This window comes from Protopterus annectens, chromosome 9.part0 (assembly GCF_019279795.1).
Source record: "Protopterus annectens isolate FY-2018-M chromosome 9.part0, PAN1.0, whole genome shotgun sequence".
Taxonomy (NCBI): Eukaryota; Metazoa; Chordata; order Ceratodontiformes; family Protopteridae; genus Protopterus; species Protopterus annectens.
Window position 1 is genome coordinate 1,711,777,255 of NC_056743.1, and position 18,629 is coordinate 1,711,795,883.

Consider the following 18,629-nt stretch of genomic DNA (forward strand, 5'->3'; position numbering starts at 1 on the left):
CACAGACAGCACTGGCAAAAAATACACAAATACACAAAATCATACTCGGAGGCTCTAAATAAAAACCTGCAAAAGCATCAGAGACCTTCAAAGCAGACACCCAAACAACCTGCACTTCCCATCACAAACCAGACAACACAACACACAAAATCAGTGTCGCACAATCACAGCCCTTAAGGCGAAATAACATACCTAACACACTAGTAATAGGTGACTCTATAGTCAGGCACACTGACGTCCCACTCACTAGGCTGGACAAGCAGAAGGTTACCATTAGCTGCCTGTCGGGAGCCAGACTCCACCACATAAGCACTCGGGTCACTCCAGAACATGTACAAATAAGACTGCCATTGTTCATGTTGGTGTGAATGATCCGAGACGTACCTCCCTGGACTACATGAGACATGGAAGAACTCTCTGATCATGTAGCCCAGGCTGGTATGATCCTGACCTGGAGTAACATCCTGCCCTCACCAAGAATGATAACCTCAGTATAAAGAAAAAAAAAAAAAAAGATCAGTTTCAACAATTGGCCAAGCTTCTGGTGTCAAAAGGGATCCAGTGTCTGTCAGCCTGGGAAGACATGCTTGACAAGCCACGTTGCTTCGCAAGAGACTGCTTGCACCTGTCACCACTAGGGTTTTGAATACCGGCCAAGGCTCTTGCTGCCCCCCAAGGCTCAAAAAGTCAAACCCTCCTCTGTAAACAGCACAATTAACAAAAAACTGAGGGTTATGCTGCTCAACGCTAGGAGTTTAAATCTCAAAATGCATGCGCTCAAAGCACTCCTCAGTATGGAGAACATAGACATCTGTGCGGCAACTGAAACATGGTTCAAGGCTCCAGAGAGCACCCCAGCACTACCGGGCTACAACTCATATCACACGTTTCGGCCACAGAACACAGACCGAAACACAAAAGGAGGGGGTGTATCTATTTTCAAGGATATCTACAACTCCAGGTTAGTGGTGCAGCATGCCTCAGACATCATCCATGTGCAACTAACATCAAGCAAATCTGCAATGCAAATTGTGGCCTGCTACAGATCACCCTACATGACCCAGGACCACCACTCCACCTTTCTGGAGACACTGGAAAGCATAAAGGTTCTACCGAACACCCTGATATTAGGCGATTTCAATTACCCTACCATTCACTGGAAAAACTACTCTAGTACAAATTCCCAGGCCCAGCGCTTCCTGGAATTCAACTCAAATGCCCTGGATCAGCTGGTAAACTCCCCTACCACAGCTGAAAACCTATTGGACCTGGTCATCACCAACATGGGCGACAGGTGTTCCACACCAGAGGACAACCAGTCACTGGTTACATCAGACCATAAACTAATCACTCTGGATGTCCACACCCCACCACCCCCAACTAAGGAAACCACAGTAAAATAAATGTTCTAAAGCAAACTTCACCTTAAGACAGAGGTGGTAAGTTTCACAACCCCCACGCTAATGGATAATGCTGCCCAAGACACAGAAACCTTTACAAATACACTATGAGCACCTACAAGGATGCATGGATCGTGCCATCCTAGCAAAATCAAGACTCACTAAGAGAAGGAAACCAGTTTGGTGGACCCCTCCAATAAACAGGCTATACAATAGGAGGAAACTAGTTCAGAAAAAAGCAAATCCTAAGAAGGAGACATCCCTGATCAGTATCAGTAAGAAACTAAGGTCCCTCAAGAAATCATCCAAGGCTAACTTTGCAAGAAAAATAGCGAAGGATTCAAAAGATAACATAGCTAAAGAAGGCTTTGTGGTTAAGAATCTAAGTGGTAACTTGCAGATATGCACTGAACTAGTGCAAAATAGCACAAAATATACGGAACCTGATATTGCCAACATCCTGGCAGATAGATTCAGTGCAAACTTCACTCCCCTCTCACCTCCAAAAGGGCTCACAACAATACCAGAAAAGTGTAGTGTCCCAAAAATCAGACACACAGGTGAAAACAGCCCTTTCAAAAGCCAAAAGCACAGCATCAATGGGACCAGATGGTGTCTCAGGCTGCATCTTGCATGAACTAACCCCCCCCCCCCACCTAAACACACTGTTCAACCTCAGCCTTTTCACAGGCTACATGCCCACAGAATGGCGCACAGCAATGGTTATTCCTCTCCCCAAAGGAGGGGCCACAACTGACCCTGGTAACTATCACCCCATAAGCCTGACTAGCCTGGTTTGCAGTTCTATGGAGCACATCATGGAACTCATTAACAAAGACATTGGGAACCTCCAAACACTTGATCCAACCCAGTTCAGCTTTGTTAAGGGCAGATCATGCCTACTAAACCTGGTTGACTTCTTGAGACAGTCACCACGGCCATAGATGAGGGAAAGGTGGTTCACACAGCCTACCTTGACCTTGCCAAGGCTTTAGACACCATTCCCCACTAGGGTATTACAGAAAAACTCACCAGCCTGAACATAAACCTCTACGTCATGAGATGGGTTGTCAGCTGGCTTACAGATGGAACTCACATGGTAATAGTGAACTCCAGGTCCAACTCTAAACCAGTCAAGTGGTATCCCACAAGGTTCGGTCCTGGGATCCCTACTGTTCGGCATATACTCAGAAGTACAGGAAAACACAGGAGGACTATGGCTAACCAAGTTCGCAGAGGACTGCAAACTGGGAGCCATAATTGACTCTCTGGCTGACACGGACACCCTCTAAAAGGGCCTTACTGAGACAGACACTCAGTGTCAAAGTCATGGCCTCAAGCTAAATGCCAAAAAAATGCAGTTATCCCATTTGGGAAAAACAAAACACCAACAAATTACCACATAGGTGGCAGCCCCCTTAATACAGAAGGGGTAAGAGATCTGGGGACCCAGGTAGATAGTAATCTCTCCTTTGACAATCATATTGCCAAAGTAGTTAGGAAATCCTTCTGTGTTCCATCTAATTACTAAAGGGTTCGCATCTAGAAATAAAGAGGTTATAGTGCCCCTCTACTCATCACTCATTAGACCCATCATAAGAGTACAATGCCCCATTTGGGATGTACCTCACAAGACACTTCCAACAGCTGGAAAGACCACAAATGTACCTCACCAAGAGGATTACTGGCCTCAAACATATGTCCTATGTAGCCCGACTGAAAAAACTCCGGCTGTACTCAGTGGCATATTGCTTACTCAGAGGATCTTTGCCTGACTTACAAAGACATGTCTAACTCAGAATTGATGGACATGCTCAACCTAAAGAAATCCAAGTCACTACAAGCCACGCGCTCTAGTGAGCTAAACCTCGCCACAACAATAAATAGAACATGCTGGAGGGATAGATTCCTGACACAGACTCCCCATGCTTTGGAACAAAATTCCAAATTACATCAGGCAGAGCCCCTCACTAACACTCGAGAAACCTTAACGAGTGTATGGGTAACAGAAAATACACCCCTGGGATTACTTCATTGGCTCTGCTCGACAGAGGATCAGTTAATTAATGGGGCGGCAAAAGCAGACACACTGACTAGGCTTATAAATGCCCTCTGGCAGGTAGCCTAGTACCTACCTATGTTGCTCAACATACAAGCAAGGGCATGGGATCTAGGTCCAAAGAAGTCATCATACTACTGTACAATGCCCTCAGACCAGTCATAGGGTATAATTGCCACCTTTGGTAGGTATCTGACCAAACACATGCAGCATACAGAGCAGCCACAAAAGTTCCTTACAAAAAAAATTACAGGGAGTAGACAAAATATTCTACACAGATTGCCTCAACACCCTGTTTCTTTACTCTGCAGACTACCAAGAGGTGACAATTTGCCTGGCATACAAGGCATTGGTGAATCCAGTTTTGATGAAACTTTTGCACATTCACAAAACGAACAATATCAGGACTACTAGATCAAAAGACAAATTTTGCTTGTGACAAATAGGACATGCTGGAGAGACAGATATAGTCTTCAGAGAATTCCCATTCTCTGGGATGAGATCCCCATCCATGTGAAGCAGAGTTCCTACCCAAGCATATGTGTAGAGAAGCAGCCGGTAAATCCAATTTGTGGATCACATTTGGGTTTGCATGACTAGGCTTATAAGGGCTCTTAGTGGTTGTTAGCCTAGTATATTGAATCTGTAAATGTTTTTCTGCTGGGGAAAAGGGTCTAGATTTTTAAGTAGCAAGTCTCTTCACATGAGCACAAAACATGTTGATGCACAACTCCTGTACCATACACAGAAGCAAAAGCTTGTTAGTCTCATGTGTTGGGCATAATGCCCAGGGTCCCTGAACTGCTGCAGTACCTCAAACATTTTCTATGCAATATAGTTAAATATCTTTTCTCGGGGTCTATAAATTCATGCAGTCTGTTGCCTATAGAAGGACAAAGAACTTAATCATTGTTCACAACTAGGGCAGATTCAACTACCAGAGTGAGTATCTTTTCCAGCTCAACACTGTGGTGAAGAATAAAACATTGTTGGTGATCCAAATAACCCAAATTTAAGAACTGGCTCATGTACTGCAAGGGCCAAGCGAGGAGGATAGAAGATTGTGCTTGATGCCAGCTTGTCCATCCAGTTTGGTGGGAGAGGTTTCAGTTGGCTAATTGCTACTCTATAAACAGAGGCTTGCATGGTTTGAAACAGACAAATCAAGGACATGATGATGATGATGCCTTCAGCTGCACATGCCTGTTGGCACATACATGTAGGTGGAAGCCATAGTAGTGATGCAAGTGCTTATGTCAGCCATCTGAAAGTGGGGTTATGTCCTACTTGAAATGCCCAGCTGTTCATATTCATGAGGTCATCCTTGCAGATCCATGAACAGATCAGGGGAAATGGCAAATGTAGGGGTGGGCAGTAGACTGCAGGGGAGGATCCAATGATGATATTGTTTTATTATATGGATCCTCACACTGACACTTTGGAAGGCCTATGTTAGAGGACCCAAGGGGGCAACTGGCTGCACAAGGGGCTTATGGTTCCATTTACATCTGGAATCAAGAAACCTTTGTGCATACCAGCTTAGATAGCCATATTTTCCTCTTGTGACCTCGCACTCGACTCAGCGGCTGTGTTGTCACTGACAGAACATGAATGGGCTAAAATTCTTAGGGGGCTGATGGTTGACCGGAAAGAAGGCAAAAAGCATATAGAAAGTCTCCTTTCCAGCACATTGCCATAGGTGCTTCCAGTAAGGCTAAGGAATACATTTCTATAATGGGAGCACACACTCCTGTTCCCTTTTTTGGGAAATGGTACTTGCCACTCTATTTTGCCCTGGATCCTATGCAGTACTAAACGTAAAACGGTCATAGCACTCACCCCAACAATCTTTAGCATTTGTCTGAAACAATTACTCCTACAGCCTTGCCACCTTGGAAATGAACTGCTATAGTGGCCTCATCTTTATAAATGAAGCCAATTCCACCAGTTACTTTTTTGCAAAAAGAGTGGTTGCAGAAGTTCCTTAAATTGCTCCTTCCACCACCTGATAGTGGCAGTTTGAGGTCCAGGTTTCTCAAGTTGTGCAAAAAACAGAATGAGGAATGTCCTGGTTCCCTTCCTGTATCCTCAGATGGTTTGCCAAAACCTCCTTTAGGCCACCTGATAGTAAATTCTTCATGGTGTCAAATTCCTTAACCACCCAGACTTTCATTTTTGGGACGTCCACAGCTGCTGCTTTCCTGGACTGATGGCATTCAGACTGAGACCACCTCCAGCTAGCACTGCATAAAACCCCTTTGACTTTTTTTTTTTTTTTTTTTTTTTTTTTTTAAGTTCTGGGGTTTTCACCTTAACCAGCATTGACTCCTTTCAGCCACAGCTGTTTCCCATCGTTGAGGTGTTAATAGGGTCTATTGGGACTCCATGTTCCCAGCCTCCCCTGGATATATGGAAGAAGCTCTTCCAGAAACTGCCGAATTTATCCCACACAGGCATTTGTTATTTCCCAGGACATCCTCACTTTTGTGTTTGGGTTTCCTGGTTCTGTCCTACCACTGCCATCTCACCGAATTCACCAAGGTGGTGATCAACTGACAGTTCAGCACTTCCTGTGGTGTCTATATTATAATCGCGAAAGCTTACTTTCGCAAATACAGCCATCGACACATAATTGCTGTTACAGCAAAGTACTAAAAAGCAAAAATTACATCCAATGGTATTCCTGGAAGCAACAGCACCATACAGGTAAGATAAACCTTATGGAACAAACCTAACGCAAAACACTTTCTAAAACATTTTTGTAGGGGGGGGGGCAAGCCCCCCTGCAAACCCCCCCCCCCCACTTAAATATACCAACTTTGAGACCACACTACAGTGGGGAAAAGGATTTTTCCTCATCCCCATGATCACCCTGCTGGCCAAAAAAAGGACTTCAGCATTCTGATTTCATTAGTTTTGTACTTCGCTCTTTTAGGACTTAGACATATATGTGTCAAACTTGTATTCGCAAAACTCAGCTTTCACGATTCTAATATAGACCCCTTCCCATGACCTGAATATGTACAATGTATAGTTGTAAGTTACAATGTCCATCTACCTGCTTTGGCCCAGGGTGCTGTGTTATCAACTATTTTTATGAGCAGTCTTGTGTGAATGTAATGTTTGCCATAGACAATGAATGACTAGTCCAGAAGTCCAGTAATCATTCATGATTCATGTCCAGATCAGGCAAGAAATTTATCCTGGTTATGGCTTTATAGCATCTGTTATTCTGCATGGGCTTATGGGAAGTCTGTCAGAAGAACTCTAAAGTGAGAATGTGATACCATATCAAGTGATATTCTAAAGGTGGAGTACTTTTAGCAGTTAAGCTTCCTTTTTTGCAGGAACATTGAAGGAACCCGCTCATCTCCTGGCCCAAATCCCAGGTATTTGGCATCAGGCTGGGGTCTTGAGTATCCCCATGTCTGCATAAAACCTCTATTCCAAGAGAGGACTCCAGAGTGGAACAATTACATTTGATTGTAAAGTCTGGGTTCAGAAGTAATGCTTCTTGTAGAGGCAAGTATCTAGATAGTAGTTTAACTACCTACAAAAGTTCTGGTTCTTTCTGCAACAGTGGTGTTTCTACATTCCAAAACCATGTTGCCTGTGCAGACAGTACATTATAACAATTGTAAATAAGCCAAGAAATATGTCAGAGCCACAGCAGCATAAGTGGAGGTTCCTACAAAAATTAACACCATTCTAAAAAGCAAGCACGTCTTTTCTTGTTTTAAAGAATTAAATCTGAAGCAGAATAAACCATTTGTTGCACTCCAAAGTGCAGAAATCAAAAACAAGGGGATGCTGTAGCATGGAAATCATTTTAATTTTCTTTAAATACATATATAAAAAAAGCAGAAACTTAAGAAAATACATCTATTTCAGAGTAAAATCTAACTGCCAAGAATTCATGCTTTGAGGTATATACAAATACAATTATTTATATACAGAGCCTATCTAGCTTCATTCTCAGTGTAGGCACCTCCAGAAGTATCATGTCCGGATAGATATTGTTATACCAGATACAACTCTTTAGTAATGCATGTTTTACTCCTGAAATCAACTTACTACCTCTTCCCTCAAGTACTGTAGACATAGGTCTTTCACATTGATGGATCATTTAGGATGCATTGATGGCACATGTGGATGCACTGATTAGCATTGCTGCCTCAGTTCAATTCTTTCACTTTTTGATCCTGTTTAAGTAGCCTTCTATGCAGAGAATCTTGCTGGTCTCTCCTGCAGTAGACTTTAATTGGGTGTGATTGTTTCATTCCGCAACTCAAGCACAAGCTAAGGTGAATTGGCAAGCCTCTAAATTGGTCATAGGTGTCCAGAATTGGTTCATTGCCTTCTTCATTATGTTACTCTATGGACCCTGGCTCCCTACAACCTTCGAGAAGATAAAGCAGATTAGAAAATTTGGAATTTAAAGTTTATTTCTACTCAGTGTTTCAGACCTTATTTTATTGTCCTTACATCACTAATCACTGCTACTTCAAGTCCACTTACAGTGCAGAACTCCAACAATTTGAACTGTAAACGCTTGCCTATTTTTTCAAAATGTACTGCTTTTATGAATAAAAAAAACTTGAGGCTAAAAATGTGATATGACATATCTGTTTAGTCAAGGAAGGGACTACACCAGCACTAAGTGAAATAATCCATTGTTAACAGCTATACAACTGACCAGCTATGTGCTTGCAGTAAGGCAAAGTTCCAAATATTGCTTCATCTTGTGCGACTTGGACTCACCACATAGGTGTATACTAGGCTGTGTGTGTATATACACGACTACTTATTAGGAAGGGATAGGTTAGTACGTTTCTAGAAGTTTAGTTCTGTCTATCACAGACATGGCAGCCAGAACTGGGGTGAAATTCTACATAGTGCAATGATCCTCTAGTACTTTTTGATAACACTAAACATTCACAGAGATGATGGTCTCAAAATGCCCCAAGTAAGAAACACTGTACAGGTTTACAGACAAGTACTAAGCTAACTGCCCTTGCGAGCCATTTTAAGCCTAGCCAATTATCCTTTGTGAGACACAAACCCTGAACCTTATGCTTGCAAGGCAAACACCTTAACCATTAGGCCACCCTCCCAACCCAGATTGGGAGGTAGGGATGTTCTTGAATACAGACTGTGTAAACTTAGTTTACACTTAGTTTAGACATTAATGAATCTGGACTTAACATTAAAGAAAGCACATAAACAGCTTGCACTCCCGCACTAAGGGAGTTAATGAAAGACACAATGAACCAACTGTACATGTTTAACAGAGAACAAGTCATTTCTTATAAAGTAAAAAGTGCAAATGCACAAACAGATATATATACGCAACAAAAAAGACAAGGCAATACGACATAAAATAAGCAAGCAATAGTTAAAAAAGAAAGAAAATGCTACTTTTCCAGAGTAACTGGTGGCTCAAATGCTCTGTCACATACCATGGTAAAGATCTACATACAAGACTAAGCAGTACACTGATCTAGACATTTTTTAATGTTCACAAGGAAAAGGAAAGTCTGTCAACTCAGCAATAGTACTTTGTAGGGTACAATTTTGTCCAAAGTTTAACATCAAATCTTGCCATTTCATCTGTGTTAGGTATAATAAATATCAGGCGACCAAAAAAAGTATAAAGTGAAAGAAAGGGTTGAGGAGCACAACCCCCCTACAAAAAAACTTCAAAAAAAGTATTGATATTTACATTTCAATGAAATGCAACAATCTTAATTTCGTCAGTCAATCACGATATACACTAGAATATGAACTGTACCCGGTTCAACTGCAAATATCCCGACATCAGCTTCTCTAAACAGTCTTATTTGTAACAGCTGCTGGACTTAAATAATGGTTCCCTCATACACAAGCTTGGGACAGTGAAACATTAAATCCCTTTAAATACTATGGTATCTAGTTATATTCATGTCCAAAATGATTTACATATTCAAAAAATAAACAAATAAATAAGCAATAGTACTTGAAGCCTACTACTCAAGCTTCTTACAGTTGCAGTAAACTCTGGAAAATTATCACCACTTGCATAATGTCAAGACACACTGCAGGTTACACTTTAAATATGTCCGATGATCACCCCATACAACACAGATTTACTTATATTACTGTAAAGAATGCAACTGTCTTCGCAGAAACCTTATTTTATTTTTCCATACAATTTTTGTTCCCAGATATCTCTCCTTCCAACCATCAAGTTCCACAGTCAGCCTATCATGGTTGTTGACATCCTAGAATACTACAGAAAGGAGGCACGAGCTGCATATCATGACTGTCATTCAACAGGGAATAAGAACTACTTTTGTACGCTCAAACTCCCACTGTTTGCCAAAAAGAAAGACGGCAACATTAGCTAAGCCAAGCAGTGTAAGTGCACACGTCTCCAAGCCTATAATTGCAGCAACTGTGTATTTGCACTCCTTGGCGAGCTTATGCTAACAAGTCCCTAGCGGCAACTGCAACGATTCCGATCCTTCCCGAAGGTAGAGTTTTTGCTGTATGACTTTGCCAAGAATCACACCCCAGAGAAGGAGCCTGTATCAGTTGCTCAGTCATATTCTTCCTCATCGGTCTCCTCCAGAACTTGGACTGAGAGTCGAACCCGGATCATCCAGTGTGTAAAGTTCACTAGCAGTATATTACACAGCCAGCACCTTTCTATATACCGCAAGATACAAACAAGTCAATTTATTTACAAACTGCTGAACAATGGAAAGTGTTCACCTCAGACATCTGGTATCCCTTTAGCCAACTCCAAAGGACCCTGCACTCACAGATTAGCCATTCCATCCCACCAAGTACCACACCTTTCTCAGTGCATGCCTACAACTTTGGAACACAATTTCCCCACCCTATCATGCATATCCTATAATGTAATTTATAAAAGCAAAAATATTTTTCTAACCCAGCTCACAGCAGTTAATGTACAGACATCATATAACAATACTTTTCCTGCTACCTACAGGATTTTTTGATAAAAGCTCTATGAATAGCTAACACCTATATTATTATTACTGTGTTGCAAATAGCTGCCTTAATAGTATTACCCAAGATTCAACAATAGTGCTGCCTTGTCAGTTACTGGTACACTGCAAATTGCTTAGGTGTTGGGAAGCACTTCCTCTTTTTAATCTGTTTAAAAGACAGAACTACTGTCATTTAATGTTGGATCACAATACTTGGCAAAAAATACATTTAAGATCTGATCTACGAATGCTGATGGGGCCACTCATCACTTCTGGAAGATCACTGTACCACTTTTTATATCGATGATCAGACTTGCTACGGAATATAATGCTGCATATTATATCATTCGAACAAGCCAATTGAAATAATGTGAAAAGGTATAATACCTCACTAGAAAAAATTACAAGATTGGAAAACTTAAAGGTTTCAGGAGCTTGTAATTATATTATTTTTCTCTTACAGATTACTCAGAAGCGACTCCAATGTGGCTGATAACTGATCAAGTTATACTTTGAAAATCTATTCCTGGAATACACTGCTGAAACACCTAACATCGGTTTGGGAAATCCCACACTACAGTAAAATATCAACAATAAAAAACTGAAAATGGAACATGCGGGAACAATACGCGCAGAATAATGTTCAGGAAGAGGATTGAGGTTTAAAAGAAGGCAGGAATTGAACAATTTATGTAACATTGGACTGAAAGTTATAAAAAAAAACATTTAATGCACGTCTGTAAATAGAAAAAAATTTTGATATGGTTTGTTTTGCATTAATGTGTATACATGTCTTAAATATTTTAATTAAGGCGTTTTAAAAAAATATAATAAAAATGAGACGCTTTCAAGAATTATGGGTAGTCTATTTACCATCAAAGGTAGTCAATTAACTTCTTTCCAAAGAAAAGATTTTAAACATACACGACACAATACCTTACAGAATGTACGTGTGCACACAAGTTGCATCAAATATACAAACGTGTGTTTATATGTAAACATTTATATGCACATATCCGTATAAACATGTTATACTCCTTTTTAATGTAATCATATGTTAACCAAAGTAATAAATACCAACATGAGATTATGCAATCAAGCCCTTTGGAGACTAGTTGGTCCCAAGCATTATGATCAAGCTATAAACAAAATCAGTCCTCTGGTTTCACTACTTTCCGGTATCACTATTAATTGGTTTTCATGTTTATGGATCGCTGTTTCATTCTCCTAATTGCTGTTACTTCTAACTTAGGCGCTGGAGAATAAAGAGTCTACCCCCGGACCCGACCCCGGCTCCCGTTCCAAGATCCCGCTGCCCCGGCATTGCCTTGGATCAGAGTTGTTTCTATCTGAAGGTGTGCGGAGTGGAGTTTGTGTAATTTTCCACTTCTAACCTGCCTACATATTTCATGTGACTATGTCATTACTGAAGCCTTTTTTGGCCCTCTCCAATTAGTTTTACGAAAAAAAGGGGGGGATCCAACTTAGAAATGATGTACAGTCCCCACCAAATCCCATAGGTACTGAAGATGAGCTGTACAATACTTCATACAGCTGCTTTTTATTGTAGATTCTTATTATTAGACCACTCATGACCACACTAAGCAGACATGGACATAACATTAAACAGTGCATGGAATAGTGTTGCCATTACCAACATCACATTCTACTAACTTCCTCAAATTATATAAAATCTCTGTGGTGGCATCAAGTACACTCGCAAAATTTTTTAGCAGAAGAGTTATACAACTTCTTTCCTTTCCTCCAACTTAAAGTTAAAAGGTACAAAAACTTCCAAACCCCCATTTTTTCCTAGAAATTTCATGATAGCTAGTGTCCAATCAACACTAGACGTAAACAGTGGGATACTGAAAGACATTTAAAGTGACATGATCCCATCAACAGTGACATGGATCCTATCAGTAAACATTAAAAAAAAATCTGTAACTGCCTGCTTTACAAAAACATCTTAAAACAGAAACAAGACTGGCACTTTAATTAAAAAAGGCAATTACAAATCCAAGCTACACCAACAACAGAAAAAACTGGAAGAAACTAGAACTCCGCCACCATCTAGTCATCACAGTGGCTCTCATTTCAACCCAGTACTAACAAAGTCTTCACTCTAAAATATTGAAAAGATTACTTCATCCCAATTACAGTGAAAACAGAGATTTTACCAACCTCCACTAAACTGCTATTACGCAACCACCGTTGTGCAATTTTAAAGATAACGTATATGGCTTAACTGAAAGTGAAAAAAAAAGTTTACTCACTTACAGCAAAGCATGCAAGCTAGCACATGCACAGAGTATGACACTATCGCTTGCTATCAACAAGACGTTGGCATACTCGTGCTAAAATGCAATAATAAAAAAAAAACTTTTAAGGCCAACCCGGGGGGTCAATAAAAATTAGAGCTGACAGCAGTTACTGACATGAGCTTGTCCTGCCTTAAATTGCAGCAGTGACTTGTTCTACGCTCTCCAGTAACAATACCATGACTCAGCCAGACTAACGGACAAGAAAACTATTAAGTCTTAAGCATCTGAAGTGACAGCACTGAAAAGACAGTCACAACCTGACAAATGAAGAGTGAAGTCCCATCAGTTCAACCAAGAGAGCATATCAGCAACCACTCTACTTGCCACTTAGACTGCCAATACACATCTCCCACTTAAAGATCAAACGTGATATTATCCCAAAATTCGGTAAAAGAATTAAGAGCCCAAACAAGTCCGAGTAGACTATTCTTTATCTGTTAAGCCTAGCACTTGCTCCTACAGTACTTATCACCTTGATACAGCACTCTTGTTATAGATAGTACCCCAAAAAGGCAAACCCCATTTCTCGGTCACCCACATCCCACGGAATCTCTTTTAAAGTTTTTTTGTCTATTCCTTCTAGCATGTCGTGGGATCAGTTGCTAGTGTCCTCTCCTGCTCAGCTGGTGAACCAGGGAATATTGAGGCAATGTTACAATTGCCTCATGTACACAGACAACCCTCTCCTCCTCCCACAAATACTTGCGAGAGATGCAACTATACGGCCAAACTGGAGGCTGAGCTCTCAACATAGGACTGGCAAGGCCAGACAGGAGGAGAAGGTTACCACACACACTATAGACCCAGTCTCACATAGTACCATCACAACCTCAAATCATACACATAAACACACAAAGACATACTCGGAGGCTCTGATCAAAAATCTACCAAAACAGCAGAGGCCACCAAAGCAGACACCCAAACTACCACCTCAGAACACACCTGCAACACAGACCTCACAGTCAGAATGTCAAACAGTCACAGCCCTTAAGGCCAAACACAATGCCAGACACACTAGTCATTGGTGACTCCATAGTCAGACACACTGACGTCCCGCTCACCAGACTGAGTAAGGAGAGGGTTACAGTAAGCTGCCTGTCTGGCGCTAGAATCCGCCACAACACAAGCACTCAGGTCTCTCAACAGCAGGTACAAATACGACTCAGTCATTGTCCACGCTGGTGTAAACGACCTGAGACGTACCTCCTTGGACTACATGAAGAGACATTGAGGAGCTCTCTGATTATGTAGCCCAGGCAGGTATGACCCTGACCTTGAGCAGGGTCCTACCTTCACCAAGAATGATGCCACAATACAGAGATAAGATGATCAGCTTTAACAATTGGCTTAAACTCTGGTGTCATTCAAAGGGGATCCAATGTCTGTCTGCCTGGGATGACATGCTGGACAAGCCACGCTGCTTCACAAGGGACGGCTTGCACCTGTCACCCCTGGGATTCCGGATATTGGCAAAGGCTCTTGCCACCCCCATAGTGCCTTTTTAGGCAAGGCTCAAATTCTAAACCTACCACCCTAGAACACAAAAATGGAAAAAAACTAAGGGTAATGCTGCTCAATGCCAGAAGTCTCAATCTCAAAATGCACGCACTCGAGGCCCTTCTCAGTATGGAGAACATCGATGTCTGTGCTGTGACAGAAACCTGGTTCAAGGCTCCTGAGAGCACCCCAGCACTATCAGGTTTTACCTCATATCATGCGTTCCGGCCCCAAAATCCAGACAATACCAAGAAAGGAGGGGGGGTATCCATATTCATCAAGGACACCCACACCTCAAGATTGGTTGCAACACACGATGCATCGGAGACCATCCAGGTGCAATTAACCATAGGCAAGACTGCTCTGCAAATTGTAGCATGTTACAGGCCACCCTCACAAACTCAGGAACCTCACATGGCTTTCCGGAAAACACTGGAGGGGATAAATGCATCTCCAAACACCATCATACTAGGTGACTTCAATTACCCTAATATAGACTGGGAACACTACTCAAGCCCAAACACCCTAGCCCAAAAGTTCCTGGAATTCATACGCCATGGAACAACTGGTCACCATCCCCACAAGGAGAAAACATACTTTATCTCATCATCACGAACATGGGAGCACAATGTTCAACACCGGAAGTATACCCCTCACTGGTGAGATCAGATCATAAACTAATCTCGCTGGAGGTCCTCATCCCACCCCCACCTGAAATAAAAAAAAAAGACCACAGTAAAGAACTTCTCGAAAGCAGACTTCACACTTCTAAAGACTAGTGTGGTCTCCTTTAAGGCCCCCCGAGCCGGCGGAAAACAGTACCCAAGCCGCTGAATCCCTTACAAATGCCTTCTACCAGCACCTACAGGACTGCATGGATAAGGCAATCCCAAGCAAAACAAAGACTCTTTGTACCAAAGGCAAGCGTCCAGTCTGGTGGACCCCAGCCATAAACAAACTCTACAACAAAAGGAGGAAGCTACTACAAGATAGAGCAAAATCCTTAAAAGGTAAGACACCTTTGATCACTACAAGTAAAAAACTAAGAGCTCTCATAAAATCATCCAAAGCAAACTTTGAGAGAAAAATAGCTAAAGACTCAAAAGACAATCATAAGGCCTTCTTTAGCTATGTTAGAAACCTGGGAGGAAACTCCCAGATATGCTCAGAACTAGTTCAAAATGATGTGAAGATTACTGATCCTACAGACATTGCCAACATACTGGCTGACAGGTTCAGTGCAAACTTCTCCCCAAAAGGAGAGATATCTATACCAAATGATTGCAGCCCCCAAACATCTCTAACGCCCAAGTGAGAACTGCTCTCTCCAAATCAAAATACACAGCATCCATGGGACCTGATGGTGTCCCCGGCTGTGTGCTCCACGAACTCAACGAGGAATTAAACCCACAGCTAGGACAGCTGTTTAATCATAGTCTCACCTCTGGATATGTACCCAGGGAGTGGCGCACTGCGACAGTGGTCCCACTTCATAAAGGCGGTGCCTCCACCGACCCTGGAAATTATCGGCCCATTAGCTTGACAAGCCTTATCTGCAAAGCCATGGAGAGGATCATAATGGATCTCATAAATAAAGACATAGGGAAATTGCAGACTTTGGATCCAACCCAGTTTGGCTTTGTCAAAGGCAGATCATGCCTTTTAAACTTTGTTGACTTTTTCGAAACAGTCACCAAAGCCATTGATGAGGGAAAGGCAGTCCATACAGCCTACCTCAATCTAGCGAAAGCTTTCGATATAATACCCCACTCGGGTATCATTGATAAACTCATCAGCTTAAATGTTAACCCATACATCACAAGATGGGTTGCAAACTGGCTGAGTGACAGAACCCACAGGGTCAGAGTTGCTGGCGCCATGTCAGACTCTAAGCCTGTCACAAGTGGTGTCCCACAGGGCTCAGTCCTGGGCCCACTCTTGTTTGGCATCTACTTTTCCGAAGTACAAGCAAACACAGGAGGGTTATGGCTGACCAAGTTTGCAGATGACTGCAAACTGGGCGCCGTAGCCGAAAACACATCTGACACAGATATCCTTCAGAAGGGTCTCACAGAAATGGATAACTGGTGCCAGAGCCATGGCCTAAAGTTAAACGCCAAAAAATGCATAGTCATACCCTTCGGGAAAAACAAGGTTACCCCTAGCTAGCATATAGGTGGCAATCCACTGAGCACAGAAGAAGTTATTAGGGACCTGGGGACCCAGGTTGACAGTAGCCTGTCATTCGACACCCATGTAGCTAAAGTAGTTAGGAAGACCTTCTACATTGCCCACCTTATCATGAAGGGATTCACATCTAGATCAAGGGAGGTCATAGTTTCCCTATACTCATCACTCAGACCAATGATTGAGTACAATGCCCCATTCGGAATGTATCTGACCCGACACTTGCAGCAGCTGGAGAGGCCACAAAAGTTCCTCACCAAAAGGATAAAGGGTCTCAAAAATCTGTCCTATGCTGCCCGACTGAAAGAACTTCAGCTCTATTCAGTCGCCACCGCTTGCTCAGAGGTGACCTGTGCCTGACATACAAGGCCATGTCAAACCCAGATTTGATGAATATGCTTCACCTCAATAAATCTAGATCCATCAGAGCCACAAGGGCAGGAGACTTAAACCTCGACACGGCTATTAATAGGACGTGCTGGAGGGATAGATTCATCACCCAAAGACTCCCTATGCTGTGGAACAAAATCCCGGTATATGTGAGGCAGAGCACCTCGCTGGCCTTGTTCAAGAGAAATCTTGACCAATGGATGGGAGATCGCAGATATACCCCAGGGATTACCTCAGTGTCACTGCTCGACAGAGGCACAGCAAAATAATGGGTATAGTATACTAAAGGGGTGGCGTAAGCCACAAAACTATGGGCTAGGCTTGTAAATGCCCTCAGGCAGATAGCCTAGTATAAACCTATGAACATGTTCCCACCACTTCCCCCTAAGCCGGTAAGACCAACAGGCCCAACATCCACCTTGTACCGCCTGCGATTAACGGCCCCACCCCCTTCAGTTCTCTAATGATCACTCGTGCACTGGGCACCAAACACAAACATTGGGCCCAATATTTACTCTGCCCTAACATGAGGCCTGGAAGAAACTCTCTACTAGTAGCCTACGAGACCTTACTGTCACAAAACTTACTACTACTCCAGCACCATTCTCTACAGCTCTCACTAACTACAGCCACACGGGTGCGCGCTTCATAAAGTCACGGCCTCTCAATGCGCGGTCACCCAAACTCGCCATTCCAAAGAGTCCCTTAACACCAGGAACCTGCTGTCATTTTTTTATTTCATAGCTGCCTTACCTCTTTCTCTCAGGCAATTCCAGACTGCTTGCGCCGTCTTTGCTGAATGCTCCGAAATCACGAGGTTCACGTACAACTCACAGTTTCCATCGCAAATTCAGATATTTTAGTATTTCATAACAACTTAAATTTTCACATCCGTGGATGCCCTTGGTATATTCCTGTTCTACTCTTTCCAGTTTACTTATGCTTGTTTTCTTATAGGTCAGTATTAAACTAATCAGCCCTGGGGCCTATATAAGCCTAGCCAAAAAGGTTCCCTGGCTTTTGCGATCCAAGAAAATTTTCTTGTGCCCCTGTCGAGCAGTGCCATAGAAGTGATCCCCTGGGTGAATTTTTTTTTTCTCCCCCCCCCATCCAATTGTCAAGATTTTTCTTAAAGACGGCCAATGAGGAGCTTTGCTTGACAAGAATGGGTAGTTTGTTCCACAGTATGGTAAGTCTGTGGGACAAGAATCTATCCCTCCAGCATTTTCTGTTTGTGACAAGGTTTAGGTCCCGGGAATGTGTGGTAAGGAGAGATTGGGATTTCTTTAAGTGTAGCATGTCCAACAGCTCTGGGTTTGACATAGCTTTGTAAGTTAGGCAGGATCGCCTCACAGTAGATATGTGACAGTAGAGCTGGAGTTTGAGACCGTATGCATGCGGCATCTGTTTGATGCTGGTAATCCTCTTAATGAGGTATTTCTGTGGCCGTTCCAACCATTCCAATTGTTGTAGGTGTCATGCGAGATACATGCCAAATGGGGCATTGTACTCTATAATGGGTCTGATGAGGGATGAGTATAGAGGAACAAGGACCTTTTCTCTAGAGAAAAACCCTTTTGTGATGAGGTGCCCCATAGGTTTTCCCAACTACTGTGGCGATGTGGTTAAAGGAGAAACTACTGTCCACCTGTGTCCAGAGGTCTCTTATCACACTTTGTGTTTAGTGAGCTACCACCTATGTGGTAGTTCATGGGTACAGAGTTTTTCCCAAAGGGAATGACAATGCACTTCTTGGCATTGAGCTTGAGGCCATGAC

At 42.5% G+C, this 18,629-nt stretch overlaps 1 long non-coding RNA gene across 1 annotated transcript in view; it reads right to left on the minus strand.

Moving 5' to 3' along the window:
• Positions 1-7,267: 7,267 nt before the first annotated feature.
• The window catches only part of LOC122812227, a 28,126-nt gene continuing 16,764 nt past the window's right edge, over positions 7,268-18,629 (minus strand). Inside the window, exon 2 of the long non-coding RNA XR_006366372.1 lies at positions 7,268-7,858. This is a non-coding gene — a long non-coding RNA (uncharacterized LOC122812227). The remainder of the gene's footprint in view (positions 7,859-18,629) is intronic.